Raw genomic sequence first — 22789 nt, 5'->3', positions numbered from 1 at the left:
CTCCAAAAGAACAGGTTATTCATTTATTCCTAAGTCAATAAGCCAGCAAAAACAAGATAATATTTGATCTAGCAAAACCTCCTGTGCTTTTAGATTCTATGAAAAAGGAAAAGGAAAAAAGAATTCTTCTATATTCTTTATGTATAACAAGAGCACTCATTAAACGATGTTTACATGTGATGATGACACAGTGTTTAGATTGGTTCGTTGCTTGGCATTGGAAGGGCAGTGCCCTCGAGTCTTCCCCCAGTTCAGTCTTAAATAAACAACAGTCCTTTTAGTTTTCAATGTACTAACTTGGCTCAAACCATGCCATGAATTACTTTCGTATGAAGGCTGCCACAAAAAAAAAATTATTACAGAACACTCCACTGGCAGCTAGAGCCAGTACAAGCTAATGCAAGCGTGTTACACATTTTAAAATAAACAGCAGAAAATTGGGTGTGAAAAAATAGTAATCAGGTATGTCGATCTGACCGCTATAACTTTAAAACATCTGCAGAGTAAAGCCAGTTTTTGTCAAGGTCACTTACTATTCAGAAAAAGCTTTTCAGCTTCAACAAAAATATCCAAGAAACAAAATGAGGGCAAAAGTAACATTCAAATAGGCGTGTTTCACTTTATGCCACTTGTAAGAGGCACGGTTTTCAATCTAATGTGATTCCTAGGTCTTTATCCTTCTTTAGAGGCACTATACTGATAAGTTCGAGGACTTCAGACAAAGAAGATACAGGACTCCCCCACTACCCAAAAGTAGAGCGTTCCTATGAAACCCTTCCTAAGCTGAAATGGTGTAAACTGAAGAAGCAATTACTTTAGGACACACCTTGCTAACAGAGGCACAAAATAAATCAAGATCAAGCACAAATGCGCACAGACACAGTTCGAAGCTATGGCAGCTTGATGATGAGCGTAGTTCCTGGGGAAGGAGCTTGGCGGTGCTGCTCTCACTGATCAGGATGTGTGCTGCCTCTGTAACGGTTCACTGCAAAACAAATGCTGAACGCTAGTTTTGCTTTTTGCCTTTCTTGTAAAAGCAAAAATCCTCTTGGATTTCTTTTGATTAGCAAAAATGTGTGCTCATGTAGGTCCTTCATAAAAGTGAAGTGGTGTAAAGCAAACTTTCGACAGTGGCGGATACCTGTATTTAGAAAATGAATGATCACCCATATCATCAACGTTTCTTTGAGAGCTAATACACCATTATTGGAAGACATCGCTGCCCCACAAGAATGCCTCAGAATATGGAAACTCTTCTATTTATATTAAATTGGGGCACCATGTAAATCAAAACTACAATGAGGTACCACCTCACGCTGGTCAGAATGGTCATAATTAAAATGTCTACAAATAACAAATGCTGGAGAGGGTGTGGAAAAAAGAGAACCCCCCTACACTGTTGGTGTGAATGTAAGTTGGTGCAGCCACTATGGAAAACAGTATGGAGGTTCCTCCAAAAACTAAAAATAGAATTCAAAAAGATACATGAACCCCTATGTTCATGGCAGCACTATTCACAATAGCCAAGACATAGAAACAACCTAAATGTCCATCGACAGATGAATGGATAAAGGAGATGTGGTACATTTATACAATGTAATACTACTCAGCCATAAAAAAGAATGAAATAATGCCATTTGAAGCAACATGGATGGACTTAGAGATTATCATACTAAGTGAAATCAGACAGAGAAAGACAAATACCATATGGTATCACTTATATGTGGAACCTAAAATATGACACAAATGAACTTAACTACAAAACAGAAACATATAGACATAGAAAACATACCTATGGTTACCACAGGGTGTGGTGGGGGGAGGGACGGAGTGGGAGTTTGAGGTTAACAGATGCAAACTAGAATATAGAGAGTGGATAAACAACAAGGTCCTACTGTATAGCACAGGGAACTATATTCAATTTCCTGTGATAAATCATAATGGAAAAGAATATAAAAAAAATGTATAGCGACTTCCCTGGCAGTCCAGCAGTTAAGACGCCATGCTTCCACTGCAGGGGGCATGGGTTCGATCCCTGGTCAGGGAACTAAGTTCCCGAATGCCGCACAATGTGGCCCACCCCAAAAAAAAGAAAAAAAAAAAAAAGAACGTATATAGATGTATAGCTGAATCACTTTACTGTACAGCAGAAATTAACACAACATTGTAAACCAATTATACTTCAATAAAAACCCAAAATAAACCGGGGCATTATGTCTTCAGAAAGCCCTTGTTAAATATACATACGCTGTTCTATAAGGATTAACACCACATGCTAGATATTTAGTTGAGTCCTCTCAATCTCCATTTTACTCACCTTCTATTTGGGGAGATTAGAGAGCTAATCACATTGCTTCAGAGCACAGACTCTGGAGTCAAAACTTGGCCTGGCCACTTACTAGTTGTGTGACTTTGGTCAGTTTACACTTACATAGTAGCATTTTCCAGGACACTGTGAGAAATACCATAAAAAGGACAGACACAGAAATCGAGATTACTGAAAGTGGAAGAACAAAACGATGGGCTGGTGGACTCTAACCAGGGAATTTCCGTGGTCCACAGTTTCTGGGTATTTGTGGCCCTAGGCTAAGAGGGTCAATTTACAGTTTCTCAACCACAAAATAAGGATGATACTCACAGTACCTACTTCAAAGGGCTTTTAGGAGGATTCAATTAGATAAAGAATATAAAGTGCTCAGCACATGCCTGGCACACAATAAGAGCCTGACAGCTATTTTTTTCCCCTAGGTCCCTGTGAGGCTCTGACAGCAGAGAGAGAGAATGAAAAAGGGGTAGGAGGCCACCCAAGGCAGTGGGGTGTGTACTGGCTGAAGAATCCTTTATTCCTAATTTATAGTGAGAAGGAAAAGAACCACATAGGACTCTACAGTGAAGGCACCAGAGCACAAGATTGTCCAGGGACACCCCTCTAGTCTAATGTGGCAAAGTTCTGTGGATCTTTTTGCATTAAGTTTCCAGGAATACCCCCCCACCCCGTCACCAATCTGGGTGTGCAGTCACTTTTGGATCCACTGGCACATGGGCCAGGTACTGAGCCTGTTTATGCTACAGCTGTATCTTCTCTGGTAGTAAAACTATTACTTGTATTAAGGTTGTTGGCAGAGATCCTTTGACTTCAGGAAGGTTAGGCCCCTACCTCAGTCACAAGGAATGAGCTGAACTTGTCTAAATCACTCATAACAATCTCCTTCCCCTTCCTCAGGGATTGGCCAAAAAGTGAGCACATGATCCAATCCTGGCCAGTGAGACATTGTGTAAGTTCGCTAAGGAAGGCTCTTCTCCTAAATAAGAAGACCATACTTCACAAGGAGAAAGTCTCCACCTGTCTACCTTTTTCTGTCCTAAACATTGATGTGGTGGCTACAGCCACAACAGCTATATTCTGGTCAGGAAAATGACAAAGAAGTTGGCCCAGAAATCATTAGATCAACAGTCAACTGCCTACCTCCAGACTTCTTGTTAGGTAAGAAATATGAAATCCCATTTGTTTAGGCCTCCACAGATGAGTTTTCTATTTCTTACAGTCAGATGCATTCTGATACAGTGCATCCTCTGCTTATTATTTCTTAACTCTGCCTGAACCATCTGAGAGATGAGACCCACTCCAGTTTTCTTGGCTTTATTTGAACAAAGATTTTAATAATCAACCAGAAGAAACTAGTTTCTGTTACTCCAGAAAGGAAAAATCATGTCCTGTAATAAGAATTTTGCATCCAACTGGTTTAAAAGTTGAAAACACAGATTAAGCAAAAAGATAAAAACTAAATAGTTTCTTATCTACTTGCTTCTCATGTCTCCTTCTGCAACATTTAGCATCGAAGAGACAGAAAGGGATGCCACTCCATCATTTTTTTTAAATAGATCTTTATTGGAGTATAATTGCTTCACAATACTGTGTTAGTTTCTGTTGCACAACAGTGAATCAGCCATATGCACACACATGTCCCCATATCCCCTCCCTCTTGAGCCTCCCTCCCACCCTCCCTCTCCCACCCCTCTAGGTCATCGCAAAGTATCGAGCCAATCTCCCTGTGCTATGCTGCTGCTTCCCTCCAGCCAACTTTTTACATTCAGTAGTGTGTATATGTCGATGCTACTCTCGCTTTCCCCTGGCTTCGCCCTCCCACCCCATGTCCTCAAGTCCATTTTCTATGTCTACCTCTTTATTCCTGCCCTGCAACTAGGTTCATCAGTACCTTTTTTTTTAGATTCCATATATATGCATTAGCATACGGTATTTGTTTTTCTCTTTCTGACTTACTTCACTCCGTATGACAGACTCTAGGTCCATCCTTCTCACTACAGATAACTCAATTTCGTTTCTTTTTATGGCTGAGCAATATTCCATTGTATATATGTGCCACATCTTCTTTATCCATTCATCTGTCAATGGACACTTAGGTTGCTTCCATGTCCTGGCTATTGTAAATAGAGCTGCAATGAACATTGTGGTACATGACTCTTTTTGAATTATGGTTTTCTCAGGGTATATGCCCAGTAGTGGGATTGCTGGGTCATGTGGTAGTTCTATTTTTAGTTTTATAAGGAACCTCCATACTGTTTTCCATAGTGGTTGTATCAATTTACGTTCCCACCAACAGTGCAGGAGGGTTCCATGGTACAAGATAGAATGTCCAGAGATAAACCCACGCACATATGGGCACCAAATTTACCACAAAGGAGGCTTCCCCCTGGCTGAAGTGACTTCCTGGGGGGTAGGCGGTTAAAGCCAGTGCCATTTTCCCCCCTTCATTTTTCTCTTTTTCCCTTTTTGGGAGCCGAACATTGAAGAGTAGGTCATTCAAAAGCAACTGCATATACAGGTGAAATTAGGAAGTCACCATGCATGCCCAGGGGAAGGCATAGGCTCAAAAGAGACCTGAGAAGGGGCACCTTCAAGATGGCGGAGGAATAATACATGGAGATTACCTTCCTCCCCAAAAATACATCAACACTACATCTACACGTGGAACAACTCCTACAGAATACCTACTGAACGCTGGCAGAAGACCTCAGACGTCCCAAAAGTCGCCCTCAGGTGACCTACAGGCAGAGGTGGGGCCAAATTCAAAGCTGAACCCCAGGAGCTGTGCAAACAAAGAAGAGACAGGGAAATCTCTCCCAGCAGCCTCAGGAGCAGCGGATTAAATCTCCACAATCAACTTGATGTACCCTGCATCTGTGGAATACCAGAACAGACAACGAATCATCCCAAATTGAGGAGGTGGACTTTGGGAGCAACTGTAGACTTGGGGTTTACTTTCTGCATCTAATTTGTTTCTGGTTGTATGTTTATCTTAGTTTAGTATTTAGAGGTTATTATCATTGGTAGATTTGTTTACTGATTTGGTTGCTCTCTTCCTTTTTTTATTTATATATATATATATTTTTTTCTTTTTTCTCTTTTTGTGAGTGTGTATGTGTATGCTTCTTTGTGTGATTTTGTCTGTATAGCTCTGCTTTTGCCATTTGTCCTAGGATTCTCACTGTCCATTTTTTGTTTTTTTTTGTTTTGCTTTGTTTTAGTATAGTTTTTAGTGCTTGTTATCATTGGTGGATTTGTGTTTTGGTTTAGTTGCTCTCTTCTTTCCTTCTCTCTTTTTTTTATTATTCTTAAATTTTTAAATAATTTTTTTCTATTTTAATAACTTTATTTAATTTAATTAATTATTTATTTATTTTCTTTTTCTTTCTCCGTTTTCTTCTGAGCTGTGTGGCTGACAGCGTCTTGGTGCTCTGGCCAAGTGTCAGGCCTAAGCCTCTGAGGTGGGAGAGCCAAGTTCAGGACATTGGTCCACCAGAGACCTCCCAGCCCCATGTAATATCAAACGGCGAAAGCTCTCCCAGAGATCTCCATCTCAATGCTAAGACGCAGCTCCACTCAACAACCAGAGAGCTACAGTGCTGGACACCCTCTGCCAAACGACTAGCAAGACAGGAACACAACCCCATGCATTAGCAGAGAGGCAACCTAAAATAGTAATAAGTTCACAGATACCCCAAAACACACCACTGGACGTGATCCTGCCCACCAGAAAGACAAGATCCACCCTCATCCACGAGAACACAGGCACCAGCCCCCTCCACCAGGAAGCCTACACAACCCACTGAACCAACATGACCCACTAGGAGCAGACACCAAAAACAACGGGAACTATGAATCTGCAGCCTGCAAAACAGAGACCCTAAACACAGCAAGTTAAGCAAAATGAGAAGACAGAAATACACAGCAGCTGAAGGAGCAAGGTAAAAACCCACCAGACCAAACAAATGAAGAGGAAAAAGACAGTCTACCTGAAAAAGAATTCAGAGTAATGATAGTAAAGATGATCCAAATTCTTGGGAATAGAATGGAGAAAATACAAGAAATGTTTAACAAGGACCTAGAAGAACCAAAGAGCAAACAAACAATGATGAACAACACAATAAATGAAATTAAAAATTCTCTAGAAGGAATCAATAGCAGAATAACTGAGGCAGAAGAACGGATAAGTGGCCTGGAAGATAAAACAGTGGAAATAACTACTGCAGAGCAGAATAAAGAAAAAAGAATGAAAAGAATTGAGGACAATCTCAGAGACTTCTGGGACAACATAAACGCACCAACATTCGAATTATAGGGGTCCCAGAAGAAGAAGAGAAAAAAAAAGGACTGAGAAAATATTTGAAGAGATTATAGTTTAAAACTTCCCTAATATGGGTAAGGAAATAGTCAATCAATTCCAGGACACACAGAAAGTCCCATACAGGATAAATCCAAGAAGAAACATGCCAAGACACATATTAATCAAACTATCAAAAATGAAGTACAAAGAAAAAATATTAAAAGCAGCAAGGGAAAAGCAACAATTAACATACGAGGGAATCCCCATAAGGTTAACAGGTTTCAGCAGAAACCCTGCAAGTGGAAGAGAGGGGCAGGACATATTTAAAGTGATGAAAGGGAAAAACCGGCAACCAAGGTTACTCTACCCAGCAAGGATCTCATTCAGATTCAGTGGAGAAATTAAAACCTTTACAGAGAAGCAAAAGCTAAGAGAATTCAGCACCACCAAACCAGCTCTACAACAAATGCTAAAGGAACTTCTCTAGGCAGGAAACACAAGAGAAGGAAAAGACTTACAATAACAAACCCAAAACAATTAAGAAAATGGTAATGGGAACATACATATCGATAACTACCTTAAATGTAAATGGATTAAATTTTCCAACCAAAAGACACAGACTGGCTGAATGGATACAAAAACAAGACCCATATATATGGTGTCTGCAAGAGACCCACTTCAGACCTAGGGACACATACAGACTGAAAGTGAGGGGATGGAAAAAGATATTCCATGCAAATGGAAAACAAAAGAAAGCTGGAGTAGCAATTCTCATATCAGACAAAATAGACTTTAAAATAAAGACTATTACAAGAGACAAAGAAGGACACTACATAATGATCAAGGGATCGATCCAAGAAGAAGACATAACAATTGTAAATATTTATGCACTCAGCATAGGAGCACCTCAATACATGAGGCAAATGCTAACAGCCATAAAAGGAGAAACTGACAGTAACACAATAATAGTAGGGGACTTTAACACCCCACTTTCACCCATGGACAGATCATCCAAAATGAAAATAAATAAGGAAACACAAGCTTTAAATGATACATTAAAAAAGATGGACTTAATTGATATTTATAGGACATTCCATCCAAAATCAACAGAATACACTTTTCTCGCAAGTGCTCATGGAACATTCTCCAGGATAGATCATACCTTGGGTCACAAATCAAGCCTTGGTAAATTTAAGAAACTTGAAATTGTATCAAGTATCTTTTCTGACCACAACGCTATGAGAGTAGATATCAATTACAGGAAAAAAATCTGTAAAAAATACAAATACACGAAGGCTAAACAATACACTACTAAATAACCATGAGATCACTGAAGAAATCAAAGAGGAAATCAAAAAATACCTAGAAACAAATGACAATAAAAACACTATGACCCAAAACCTATGGGATGCAGCAAAAGCAGTTCTAAGAGGGAAGTTTATAGCAATACAATCCTACCTCAAGAAACAAGAAACATCTCAAATAAACAACCTAACCCTACACTTAAAGCAATTAGAGAAAGAAGAACAAAAAAACCCCAAAGTTAGCAGAAGGAAAGAAATCATAAAGATCAGATCAGAAATAAATGAAAAAGAAATGAAGAAAATAATAGCAAAGATCAATAAAATGTCATCCCATTTTTTAAAATTTTGGCTGTGTTGGGTCTTCGTTGCTGCATGCAGGCTTTCTAGTTGCGGCGAGCGGGGGCTACTCTTCTTATAGCGATGGCTTCTCATTGCAGAGCACCGGCTCTAGGCATACGGGCTTCAGTAGTTGTGGCATGTGGGCTCCAGAGCTCAGGCTCCATAGTTGTGGCACACAGGCTTAGTTGCTTCACGGCATGTGAGATGTTCCCAGACCAGAAAGATCCTGAAAGAGGTTGCCTGCATTGGCAGGTGGGTTCTTAACCACTGGGCCACCAGGGAAGTCCAAGAGACAATTTTAAAAGCCACAAGAGAAGCAACTCATCACATACAAGGGATCCTCATTAAGATTATCAGCAGATTTCTCATCAGAAACTTTGGAGGCCAGAAGGCAGTGGACTAAATATTCAAAGTGCTAAAGGAAGAAAAAAAAAAACCTGGTAACCAAGAATCCTATATCTTTTTTTTTTTTTTTTTGAGAATCCTATGTCTTGGGCTTCCCTGGTGGCGCAGTGGTTAAGAATCCGCCTGCCAATGCAGGGGACACTGGTTCGAGCCCTGGTCCGGGAAGATCCCACATGCCACGGAGCAACTAAGCCTGTGCACCACAACTACTGAGCCTACCAGCTAGAGTCCACAAGACACAATTACTGAGCCCGCACACCACAACTGTTGAAGCCTTCACACCTAGAGCCCATGCTCTGCAACAAGAGAAGCCACCGCAGTGAGAAGCCCATGCACCGCAACGAAGAGTAGCCCCTGCTCGCCGCAACTAGAGAAAGCCCGTGCGCAGCAACAAAGACCCAACGCAGCCAAAAATAAAAATAAATAAAATAAATAAATTTGAAAAACAAAAGAGAATCCTATGTCTTGCAAAACTATCCTTTAAAAGTGAGAGAGAAATTGGGACATTCTCAGATAAACAGAGGCTGAGGAAGTTTGTTACCACTAGCCCTACCCTGCAAGAAATGCCAAAGAGAGTCCTGCAGGGCTAAATGAAAGGACACTAGACAGTAACTCAAAGCTGTATGAAGAAATAAAGATCTCAGTAAAGGTAAACACATAGGCAATTATGAAAGCTAGTATTATTGTAGCAGTGGTGTGTAATTCCACTTTTTGTTTCCTACACAATTTAAGAAACTAATGCTTAAAAAAAAAATTTATTAGTCTAAAAGCCAGTATTACTGTAACTTTGATTCGTAACTTCACATTTTGTTTTCTACATAATTTAGGAGACTAATGCATTAGAAAAATATTAGTTTATGTTTTTTTGTCACACAATGTATAAAGATGTATTTTGTGACATCAACAATCGAAAGGGGTAGGGGCGAACATATTAAGAAGCAGGGTTTTTGTATGTTATTGAAGTTAAGCTGGTATAAATTCAAATTAGAATGTTATAAATTTAGGATGTTAAATTGCTCCCTATGGTAACCACAAAGAAAATTGCTAAAGAATATACACAAATGGAAATGAGAAAGTAATTTAAGCATCTCACTACAAAAAAAAGAAAAAGAAAATCAACTAAACACAAAAGAAGATAGTAATATGGAAAATGAAGGCCAAAAAAGTTATAAGGCATATAGAGAATAGCAAAACGACAGAAATCCCTCCATATTAGTAGTTACTTTAAATGTAAATAGATTCAACTATTTACTCAAAAGACAGAGATTGGCAGAATAGATTAAAAAACAAAACAAAAACATCATTCAACTCTATGCTGTGTACAAGAAACAAAGGAGTTACAGTTTAATGTGTATGGAGTTCCAGTTTTGAAGATAAAGAGTTTGGAGATATATGGTGGCAATGGTTGCACCCCAATAAGAATGTACTTAATACCACTGAAATGTATACTTAAAAATGGTTAAGATAGTAAATTTTATGTTATGTGTATTTTACCACAAAAAAAAAAACTGGGGAAAAAAAGAAATAAAGTACTGATACATAATACTGTAACATGGATGAACCCTGAAAACATTGTGCTAAGTGAAAAAAGTCAAACACAATCAACCACAGCTTGTATGATTCTGTTCATATGAAATGTCTAGCATAGGCAAATCCATAGAGGCAAAAAATAAATTAGTGGTTGTCAGGCTCTGGAAGGAGGAGGAATGAAGAATGACTACTAATGGGTACAAGATTTATTTTCAGGGTGACAGAAACGTTCTAAAACTAGACAGTGATGATTGCTGCACAACTCTGTAAATATACTGAACACCACTAACTGTACTCTTTAAAAGGGTTAATATTATGGCATGTGAACTATATCTCAACAAATCTGTTACACTAATACAAAAAAACAAACAGAAAAATTCTCCCTTTACAACGTTTTTAGGACTGGAAGACTATTATAAGATGAGGCTGAGACGAAAACCTGGGTCTTCTGCTTCCTCCCCCAGTGGTTTTCCTACTATTCAACTACTCTGTCACTGCTGCTCCCAGGAACTAACCTGCTCCATCAACCCACAGAAAGAGTAACAGATACAAAGGCGGCAGAAAATCAAGCAATCACTAGAGACAGAGTCTGTCTGCTCCCAGAACTGCTGCCTCTGATTTGACTAGGACAGCATTCTCCTCATAAATTACAGTAATGCAAATAGGAAATACAAACTTTTTCCATCTTGTCCATCAACTAAAACAAAAAAACAAAAGTTTTTTTTATTTGACCTTGTAATACGTTCTTAAAGACAAGGGCAATCTGAATTATGAATTTTTACTTTTTACCATTTAAACCATATAGCTTCCATTTTCTTTCTCTTATTGCTGAACAGTGAAAATTCCTTTCTTACAAAATATAAATAAGTGTCATTGCAATGTTCCTTGGATATCCTGCGTTTCTGAGCCACTATATACCCCATCTTTGCTTTTCAACCATTAATCCCCAGTCTAAAGGGGGAAAACAAGATAATCCCTTATTTAAATGATCAATGGGAAGGAATCAGTACAGACTAGCAGAAACCTCTCACAACTCTATCATTCAGAACTTGCACAATTTTTTAAATAATACTTCAGAAACAGAAATATCTTAATTTTTTATAAGATATTTTACACACATATCTTTAAAATTTATTTATTTTATTTATATTTATTTTTGGCTGCACTGGGTCTTCATTTCTGCACGTGGGCTTCCTCTAGTTGCGGCAAGCGGGGGCTACTCTTCGTTGTGGTGCGAGGGCTTCTCACTGAGGTGGCTTCTCTTGCTGTGGAGCACGGGCTCTAGGCGCGTGGGCTTCAGTAGTTGTGGCACACGGGCTTAGTTGCTCCGCGGCATGTGGGATCTTCCCAGACCAGGGCTCGAACCCGTGTCCCCTGCATTGGCAGGCGGATTCTTAACCACTATGCCACCAGGGAAGCCCTGCGCTACCAGGGAAGCCCTTAATTTTTAAAATTATTTATTTATTTAGGCTGCGCCGGGTCTTAGTTGCGGCACATGGGATCTTCGTTGCGGTATATTTAGTTGCAGCATGCAGGATCTTTAGTTGCAGCATGCAGACTTCTTAGTTGTGGCATGCACTTAGGACCTAGTTCCCCAACCAGGGATCAAACCAGGCCCCCTGCATTGGGAGCACAGAGCCTTACCCACTGGACCACCAGGGAAGTCCCAGAAATATGTTAATTTTTTAAAAGCCAGTTTTCCTGCCTCTCCTAGGCTTCTGGCATATATATATCCGTTGTTGAGCCTTACTGCATGCCCGGCACTATGCAGGCACTTCACAATATATTTTCTCATTTCATTCTCATTAGAGTTCTCTCTGCACCTTAGGAGACTTCTAGACTGGGACAAGAGCCAACAGTAGAAACAGAGGGTGGTTAACTGAGGAATTGAGTTAAGGGTGCCTGCCCCAAAATACCTGTCTTTTGGTTTGTTACACTGCCTGAAATTCCACCATTAGGTTTTGAAAGCTCTTCTGTCCGGTTTTAGAAAGTAGATCCTCCTTAAGCCACAATCAAACATGACCTCAGTCTTTACTAGGGTAAAAGTGGCTAAATTGCTGGCTTTCCCAGAACATCTTCAGTTTAATAGAAACCAGTATTTTAAACTAAAACAATGAAAATCTAATCTTAGAATTTCAAGTATTATTGAGGATGGAGGCTAGTCCCAAGAATGACTAAGTGGATTTAGAAGAAATATCTTAATCTTGGAAAATATGAAAGACCCTTCAGCAAACTGAAACATGTTTTCAGCATTATATTCCTATAAATAGAACTGTGGCTCGAAGAGGATCCTAATGTAAATCAACAAATGAACAGTTTCAAGTCCCCATAACACAGACCATTTGATGGGATATTTTATCAAAAATGTGAAAAACAACATTGCTATGATGCTTCAAAAGGGGACACAAAAAGTATGGTTGCTAGCTGAAGGTTTTATTCTCGATTTAAAGAAAAGAGAGGGGAAAAAAAGCCCTGCTTTTAAAATTCTTCTCAGTCTACTTCCCTGACAAACCTGTTTGATGGGCATCAGGGACCTGAAGCAGAGCTTGCAGGGAAAAAGTAGCCATCATTCATGCTTCATTGGATTTCTATGACAGAATGATCACATTCTGTAGAAACGGGCATAAGCACATCATTATTAAGCCTTGCTTTAGCATTTCTTAACTGATCATGGATGCTGTCGTCCTTGGTGGCTCCTCTCTGCTGGCACTGTTTGTAGTTATTTGACCTTTTCTCAGTGGATAATCCACACAAAAAGCCCTAATTACTTCCCCAGCTTTGACCAGCCAGCAGTGTGAATAATCAATGACACTCATTTAGGTATTGCACAATCAGATGCTTATGGTGTTTAAAGAACATTTTTCCATTGACCTGCCACAGCTGTAGGACAATTACAAGCGGTAAAGCTGCTGTTGTAATCACAAGATGACCAAGTGACCTTGTGGGTTTAAAGTTGATGACTGGGGCCTTGACTGGGGCATAGTCATGATACAGAACATACTTTGGGAGCGAAAGGAGGCTTCATTGTATGCTAATGTGACATGCTGAGCCCCAAGAGCAATGTTCTGAAATATTGACAAATCAGAAGCTCATATTGGCAGGTAAAATTCAGTATTTGTACCCATGGCTTCACTTACTTCTTCCTATTGTACATAAAATAGTAAATATATAATACTAGGGAAAAAAATTGAACTCTAGCCACACTGCTCTCCACACTTTTTCTTAAGGTAAACATGAAAATAAAACTGAAGCAAGAAGGTTTCCTATCTTAATAGATATATAAAGATTCCTAGGATATTAAAATTTTTTAACATATTAAAGTTACAATAAATCCTTATTTACTCTCAGGCCAAATTTCCCACAGAAAAATCACTACTAATAAAAAGGTCCCAAAGATCACTATTAAAAAGTCTGTGGTTCTTTGAAATTATTAGTTACTAAATTACATATAAAGCTGAATTATAAAATAAGTTGAAGGAAAAGGGAATATGACAGCATTTCCAAGAGAGTGTGTTCTTGGAAACGCTCCACTGAAAATCCTTTGCAAACAAGGATTCATCATCTAATAAGTTCAGGAAATGCAGTTTACAATCTTCTCTTGGAGATTTAAAATGCGTGTTAGCATATCAAAGTTTCTGGAATATATTTCTCAAAACAACTTTGGGGGGGCTTCCCTGGTGGCGCAGTGGTTGAGAGTCCGCCTGCCGATGCAGGGGACACGGGTTCGTGCCCCGGTCCGGGAAGATCCCACATGCCACGGAGCGGCTGGGCCCCTGAGCCATGGCCGCTGAGCCTGCGCGTCCGGAGCCTGTGCTCCGCAACGGGAGAGGCCACAACAGTGAGAGGCCCGCGTACCGCAAAAAAACAAAAAACAACTTAGGGTAATTAATAACATATAGGGTTTTTTTATTCCCTTATCACCATCTTATATGAAAATTGAATTTGTAAATATTGGTTCTTCAGAATGTCAATGAATAGACTTTTTATCTATTTTATTTTATTTATTTATTTTAAAAAATTTATTTATTTTTGGCTGCACTGGGTCTTTGTTGCTGCATGCAGGCTTTCTCTAGTTGCGTCGAGCGGGGGCTACTCTTCATTTTGGTGCGCAGGCTTCTCATTGTGGTGGCTTCTCTTGTTGTGGAGCACGGCCTCCAGGCGTGCAGGCTTAGTTGTTGTGGCTCGTGGGCTCTAGAGAACAGTCTCAGTAGTCGTGGCACACGGGCTTAGTTGCTCCACAGCATGTGGGATCTTCCCGGACCAGGGATTGAACCCATGACCGCTGCATTGGCAGGCAGATTCTTAACCACTGCGCCACCAGGGAAGTCCCTGAATAGACTTTTCACTTTTGAACTCCCTTAAAACTTTCATAAGATTGCATACTTATTTATTAAAAGGAACACAAAGTAAAATCAGTAAAAACAGCAAGAAAACAAATTGGCAGGGCAATGAAACAGTTATGCTCCTGGCAGAAAAGATGAAGGAAAGGAAGTATCCTAAATTGAGGACATAACAGAAGAGAGTTTGGTTGTGGAAAAAGTCCCAGATAAAAAGAGAAGAAAGGAAAGGTCAGAAGTAATGGCACAGACCATCCTCTCCTTTTCCAAACTTGAAGGCTGTCCTGATTTAATCTGGCAAAAGGAGGGAAACCAGCTCATCAGCATGCAATTGATGATTTACTCAGCCTGCTGTCAGTGACAGCACTGTCTAAAGACACAGTGGAGAATGAGGAAAAACAGGCAAAACCCAGTGGGTAAGCCAAGAAGGCAAATCACTGAAAAAACATATACAGCAAAAAGACTGCACATTTGATGGTGTGATCTTGATTAATCCTAAGATCGCTAAAGCTTTCATGTGTGGGGCTCCTGGGACGTATGATCCAAGTTTCTACTGCTATTGGAAGAATCCAATTCATAATATTTGTAGAGAATGAGCTGTTTTTTAAACATTACGTTTAGTTTCAGCAGGCATCTCTGCGTTTTCCTTTAATGGAAGGCAAGCTGGGGTGATATTTGTAACTCTTTCCTTATGCATGTTTATTGCTTCGTTAGAAGCTGAGACCTACATTTCTCTGGGTTCTGCAGTATCCCAGGATTAGGGCAGATCTTGCCCCTTAGTCTGCAGTACTCTCTTTCAAGTACCCAGTAACTCTGTGCAACTGGTTCCAGCTTGTAATACGTCTGGAAATTTTTCAGGCTTTCAGGATCCACTAATTTTCTCCCAAATCATTAATTTTCACATGTTTCTAAATTGTCAAGGACATGAGGTTATTACTAAGGTCAGTAGTGATAGGCAGTTAGAAATATAAGGGGGAGGGGGTTGGGAGACAGGGGTAGAGCAGTATCAAGAACATTCACCCATGTAAATTGCTGAGTAAGAAATTTTTTCTGCAATTCTAAAAACACAGTCTTTTAATTAAAGGCATACCAGTGAGTGTGGCAAACAGTATGGGGGATGTATTCAGACAGATTGCTATCCCTAGTCATAAATTTCACCTTCTTCAACCTCATCATGCATGTATAGAGCCTTTATATAACTTATATAACTTGAAGCACTTTAGATTCCATTTCTAAATTTAAGCTATAAATTTCTAGAATAAACTAAGAAGAAAAGGGTTGAGAAAGAACGTACCCAGGAAGTAAAATACATGAATATCTGGCTTCGTATTGAATCCCTGAGTACTAAGAACGTGAAACTTTGAGACTTGGTAAATGGGATATGTACTATATGCAGCCAATTTTTAATGCTTTGTGGATGAGGAAACTAAGGCACAGAGAAGGTAAATGATTTGACAAAGACCATAGCTAGTATATAGCAAAGTAGACCATAAAGAAGTGGTCTTCGTTTTTTTGCCTTACCACGCAGCTTGCAGGACCTCAGTTCCCCAACCAGGGATTGAACCCAGGACCTCAGCGGTAAAAGCACGGAGTCCTAACCACTAGACCACCAGGGAATTCCCTAGAAGTGATCTTCTATACTGAGTGCTTTGTATTTTCACTGTAACATATTTGTCCTTAAAAAATTGTGTATTCAGTGTAGGGTATATAAACATGTCACACATGTAACAAGGTAACTGCAGATATATCAATTAAACTTTCATGTCATTCTCTCTAGTATAAGAAAATATCAGGTTTACTATAAGCATCAAAAAACATAGATATCTCAGGAAAAACTAGAATTATAATTCAAGTTATAAGTGAGAAACATCATCTGAACCCGATTAATGTATAATAAAAATTCATCTTAGCCACACTGATTCAACTGAGCAAAGAATTCCAACCCAGAATCAAAATAGCAGGATAGTTGATGTTGATGTTGAAAGCATTTGCCCAATATGCCCTGAGAAAACCATAATTCAAAAAGAGTCATGTATCACAATGTTCATTGCAGCTCTATTTACAATAGCCTGGAGATGGAAACAACCTAAGTGTCCATCATCGGATGAATGAATAAAGAAGATGGGCACATATATACAATGGAATATTGCTCAGCCATAAAAAGAAATGAAATTGAGTTATCTGTAGTGAGGTGGATGGACCTAGAGTCTGTCATACAGAGTGAAGTAAGTCAGAAAGAGAAAAACAAATACCATATGCTAATACATATATATGGGATCTAAAAAAAAAAAAAAAACGTTCTGAAGAACCTAGGGACAGGACAGGAATAAAGACGCAGGCGTAGAGAATGGACTTGAGGACACGGGGAGGGGGAAGGGTAAGCTGGGACGAAGTGAGAGAGTGGCATGGACATATATACACTACCAAATGTAAAACAGATAGCTAGTGGGAAGCAGCCACATAGCACAGGGAGATCAGCTCGGTGCTTTGTGACCACCTAGAGGGGTGGGATAGGGAGGGTGGGAGGGAGATGCAAGAGGGAGGGGATATGGGGATATATGTATACATATAGCTGATTCACTTTGTTATACAGCAGAAACGAACACACCACTGTAAAGCAATTATACTCCAATAAAGATGTTAAAAAAAAAACCAGGCAATTTTCATACTTTTTTTAACAGTTCATTTGTTTGTATTACTAAGCAGTATTCCATTGTACGTATACCAAAATTTTTTTATCCATTCACTTGTTGATGAATATCTGAGTTGTTTACAGGTTTGTGCTATTACAAACAAAGCTACCGTGAACACTTGTGTATGAGACAATGTGGCAAATGTTAGCTAACATTTGGTGAATTTAGGTGTTGGGTATGTGGGTTCACTACACTATTCCTGCAACTTTTTTTATGTTTGAAATTGTTTCAAAATAAAAACATACAAAATGGGAAAAAAAAGAAAGTATTTGCCCCGCATTTGTGTCTTCATAGTGTTGCACCATCCAAATCTGCTGGACGTTATTTGGATAATCTGGAAAAGGACACCTAATTTCATTTTTTCTCCTTTGATTAAACTGCTGTATACAAGATAACAGCTTCTACATTCCGGATGAGTTCCCGCATGATTGAGAAACCAATTCAAAGGAATGCTTCTTAAACTTACAGCAACTTAGCAACTCATTATTGTTAATATTCTCATTAAGCCATTCAAAACGTTCTTGACATAAACAAAATTTCCTTTTTCTAATCAGTCAGCATATCTGAACATTAAAGCTTGTTTGGTTTTCCCAGAGTTTTGATTGGTTGTTTGCTCTGGGGATTTGGCTACTTTTATAAAGTTAATAGAGTATGGGAAAGGTGCTGTAAGAAAGCTTCTGATGATGCAATGAGTTTGTTTACCAAGTATTTCTAGGAAAAGATTTTGGTCAGTCATTTGGGTGTTTTATCTAAGGATGCCCAAAATCTGAATGTCACAAATACATTCTTGCACATTTGATAAATGCTAAAAATTGGACTGGGTAAACTATATAAAATATTCATAACATTGTTCCTTATAAAACTGAATTCCAAGTTCCAGTTTAGCTTGCCAGAAACAAACCTCTGCTCAGCCTTTTGGCTGAGAATCTATCTCATGACCCAGTAAGGCAGCTCCCTCAGCAAAAGGTAGATATACTTAAGAGCCAGTAACCTAACTCTAAATTTGAAAATGAGAAAGAAAATCTTTAGGGCATGTACTCTCCTAAGATAATACAAAAAAGAATAAATAATAGCCCCATTTATTAAGTAGCTAGGCCCAAACACTTAATAACTATTTATTTCCTTAAAAAGTAATAGCTGTTTTGTTAAATATACAAATTAAAAGAAAATCCTATTTTTATTTAATTCTTAAACAACCACAATTACTTCCAAATGAGATGTGTGTACCTGTTCGGCACTGTACATCTCAAACCTTGGAATCAAACTGGACACCATCACCCTCCTTTCCTGTTCTACACTGATTTTCACATAGTACTTGCTTTTTATTACAATAATATACAAAAACCCATCTTTACAAAGATATGAAATCAAAACAAATGTAGCATGAGCTAATGTGTGAATTATCTCAAGCTAGCATATTTTGCCTGGTATCTGAAAGATGTCAAGTAGCACTGTACTTCCCTTAAAAATTTAAGATATCCTACAACTCTCCTGTGAGTTTACTGCAGCATCCCAAGGCACGTTAGCGCATGGGTTGGGAACTGTGAGACTATACTAATAACCCATTTCATGAATTATCAAAGTGAGATCAAAAATAGTTAAAGAAGGGCTTCCCTGGTGGCGCAGTGGTTGAGAGTCCGCCTGCCGATGCAGGGGACAGGGGTTCGTGCCCCGGTCCGGGAAGATCCCATATGCCGCGGAGCGGCTAGGCCCGTGAGCCATGGCCGCTGAGCCTGCGCGTCCGGAGCCTGTGCTCCGCAACGGGAGAAGCCACAACGGTGAGAGGCCCGCATACCACAAAAAAAAAAAAAAAAAAAAAAGTTAAAGAAAAAAAAAATAGTTAAAGAACTTTTCCAAGGTTATAAATCTAATTATAAACTAAGCCAAAACAAGAAGTTGTGTTAAAAATGCTGAGAATTTAGCCCATTTCTTAAATTTAACTAAATGCCACAGATCTTGAATCTACAGAGTAAGCCTATGTGTATGGAACTACCTCCCAGGACATTCCTATCTTTGCACTTACTACTAGATGATCTTCAACATATTGATAAAGAAACAAGGTCTGAAGAGGTAAGGGACTTGCCTAAAAGAACAGAAATAATTAAAGGACCAAAAGCAGCAACTTGTCTCCAGACCTATTGTCCGGGGCTTTTTTATTGTACTATCTAAAATAAGGGTTACATTTTCCAGACTCCTCTGCAACTAGATATAGCCATATGACTAATTTCTGGCCAATGGGATATAATTAGAAGTAATGTATGTAATTTCTGGCAAGTGTCCTTAAAGATAGGATATGTGCCCTTCTACCTGCTGGCTTAAATGAGAACATGAAGACTGGTGTTCAAGTTGCCATCTTGGACCATTAGGAGAAACACATATTGAGGGTGATGAAACAACAATATAGAAGGATCTCGTGGATTCCTGCTGCTCTTGGGCCTCCTTATAAACTCTGGACTTCATTTATATAAGAAGGAAATACCTTCATATATTATTCAAGCCATTGTTATTTGAGGGTTTTTGTCAATATACCAACTAAACCTAGTACTAATAAATACAGACTATCTTTACAACAATATAAGAACACATAATATGCTTTAGAACAACTCATAGATTTCCACATTATGCATTTTAAATATGTAAAAAACTTAGGACACATAACTCTAGGCAGCTGTCAGAAATACATGCAACCACTCACTACCTCCTTGAGAATTAACATAATTCTTCACACCCTATGCTTCACATGGAGATATATTTTATAAATCCAAATGATATTTGACTAAAATATATAAATAAGTTAATATGTTTTCAAAAGGGGAGACCTTCTCACATAAAATTGGTCCAGTTTAAAATGACAAATTGAACACTTTCATTTATCTCCACTCCCTCCCCAAACCCACTAATGAAGGTAGAGAGTTTTAAAGACAAACCCACAAGGAGAACAACAATAAGGGGAAGGGTGAAGTTGCAAAATTTTGGAATCTAGAAAGCAGATAAACACGCTGAAACTCCAAAAAGCTGAATCCTTAACTGTCGGGGGGGCTAGCTAAGAAGCAGCCTAATTGCTTCTAAGAACCCCCAAAAGGCCCAGGAATTGACGTCAAAAGCTGCTATGGAAGTGAAGAGGTGAATGTAGAGCTATTCCTTCCTCCATTCCATGCAACTGGACAATTTCCCCTTCCCAATCTCAGCAGAAGACAGGAGATTTATTCTCTGGAGAGGGTAAAATAGAGGGACACTGGACTGGAGGAATCCAGGCACAGTTAGAGAGAAGTATCATACTAAAAACAGGGAGATTAATTAAAAGTTTGTATATTGAACTTTAAAACTCTTAGCCTTCTTGCCCTATTCTAATCCCAGAATTCAGCAGCCAGATTTATATCTTCTAAGAAGGAAATGCATGTTTCTTTTGGGGGAACTATGACCAGCCCAAGATGACAGACATAAAGATTCTGATACTGGGTGTTCTCCTACAAACAGCCTACAGTCAAGAGATCAACCTACAGAAAAGCTCAAAGTCAACAAGCTCTACTCATATGCTCAGAGCTTCCAACCATAATCTCACCATTCTTAATCACCAAAAGATGGCCAAGACATGAAAAAAAATCTCTAATGTGAAAGTCAAGTACCAAAACAAAGAGAAAAAAGCAAGTTGGAAGAAACAGAGACTATGCTTAGAGAAGAAAACTTCCAAAACAGAAACAAGATATCTTCTCTTATCAGACCTCAGAAAGATATGAGAATTTATTACATACATAAAAGAAAACTAGAATGCTTTTTTTTATTAAAAAATCAGAAAAAAAAGAGATCTTGGAAATTAAAAATTGAAAAAAATCCATGGAGGGGTTGAGATCATATCCAAGAAAGGAGAGAAAAAAGACAAATAGATTTTTTTTAAGTGAGGAAAGATGAAAAGTGGAAGAGCACCAATTCAGGAAGTTCAAAATCTGCTAACAGAAGTTCCAAAAAGAGACTGGAGGAAATCGTTAAAGAAATAATACAAGAAACTTCTCAGCACTAGAGGACATGAGTTTCCAGAATGAAAAGATCCATGGAGTACCTAGCACAATGGATAAAAATAGACCCACACCTTTATTTAAAAATATCATTATGAAATTTCAGAACCCTAGCACAAAGAAAGAGAATTTTTAAGATTTCAGATTTAAAAAAAAAACATATACATAAGATTAAGAATCAGAATGGTATCAGACTTCTCAATAACAATAATGCAAGCTAGCAAACAATGAATAAATGCCTTCAAATTTCAGACATTTAAATATGAAGGTGGAATAATGGATTTCAGTAATTCAAGTTCTCAAAAGTTTTTAGGAAGCTGTTAGAAGACATGATCTATCAAAATAAGAATGTGAAACAGAAAAAGACATGAAATCCAGGAAACCAGAGGATCCAATGCAGATGATAAGCAAAGAGAATTCCCTGAAACAGGGTCAGCAAACCATAGCCCACAGCCGAATCCATCACGACACCTGTTTTTGTATGGCCCATGAGCTAAAAATGGTTTTTACATTTTCAAGCATTTTTAAAAATCAAAAGAATATTTTATGACACATAAGAATTATATGAAATTCAAATTTTAGTGTCCATAAAGTTTCATTAGAACACAGTCACACTCATTTGTGTATTGTCTATGACTGCTTTTGTGCTCTAATGACAAAGTTGAGTAAATGTGCGCAAGGCCATCTGGCCTAAAAAGCCCAAAATGTCTATTACCTGGCTCTTTATAGAAAAAGTTGACTTGCACTGGAGGATGGTTAAGAAAGATACTGGGGGCTTCCCTGGTGGCGCAGTGGTTGAGAGTCCGCCTGCCGATGCAGGGGACACGGGTTCGTGCCCCGGTCTGGGAAGATCCCACATGCCGCGGAGCGGCTGGGCCCGTGAGCCATGGCCGCTGAGCCTGCGCGTCCGGAGCCTGTGCTCTGCAACGGGAGAGGCCACAACAGTGAGAGGCCCGCGTACCGCAAAAAAAAAAAAAAAAAAAAGAAAGAAAGATACTGGAATAATAGCTAAATAGCAAGTGTAGACAGCAAATGGCCCAAGCTAGAACAAATCAGAAGGCCATAAGAGAGAGGTCTTCAAAAAAATAAAATTAATAAAATTGCTGAAGTGCTTCAATGTGCTAAAAGGAGATTTGTACAACTTGGGAAGGATTAGGGGATAAATTGATTATATGTGCACAGAAAATTAAATGAAAAAAGAGCATTATTAAAAAAATTATTTTTTTAATACTGGTACAGGAAGAAAAATTATAATAGTTTACTACATGGTTCAGCTGAACTACATGGTTCAGCATTTATGTAGTCATAATAATGTAAGTACTGCATTAAACAAAATTACAATATAATTATATGAGGAAAACGGGGAAAGTAGAAAGGTACCAGGCAGGAATGGAGAATACTGATGGCAAGAAGAGTGAAAGATAAATTCTTATTTTCCACAAGGGGATGTCAATACATAGTGCCTAAAAATTAAAAGTCAAGAAGTATCAGTATGAGAATAAGTGACATAGGGGTAAATACCAAGAGAAACAGCCAATAGCG

General features: G+C 38.7%; 1 non-coding gene across 1 annotated transcript; it reads right to left on the bottom strand.

The window, feature by feature from the left end:
• Positions 1-16084: 16084 nt before the first annotated feature.
• On the bottom strand, positions 16085-16157 carry TRNAK-UUU (transfer RNA lysine (anticodon UUU)). The gene has a single exon. It is a non-coding gene; the product is annotated as a tRNA-Lys (tRNA).
• Between the last annotated feature and the right edge of the window lie 6632 nt (positions 16158-22789).

This window comes from Delphinapterus leucas, chromosome 9, assembly GCF_059928025.1.
Source record: "Delphinapterus leucas isolate spDelLeu-1000000601 "Yukka" chromosome 9, BTC_Dleu_Yukka2, whole genome shotgun sequence".
NCBI lineage: Eukaryota > Metazoa > Chordata > Mammalia > Artiodactyla > Monodontidae > Delphinapterus > Delphinapterus leucas.
Note: the sequence above shows the minus strand (reverse complement) of the source record. Positions and strands in the feature narration are given on the sequence as shown.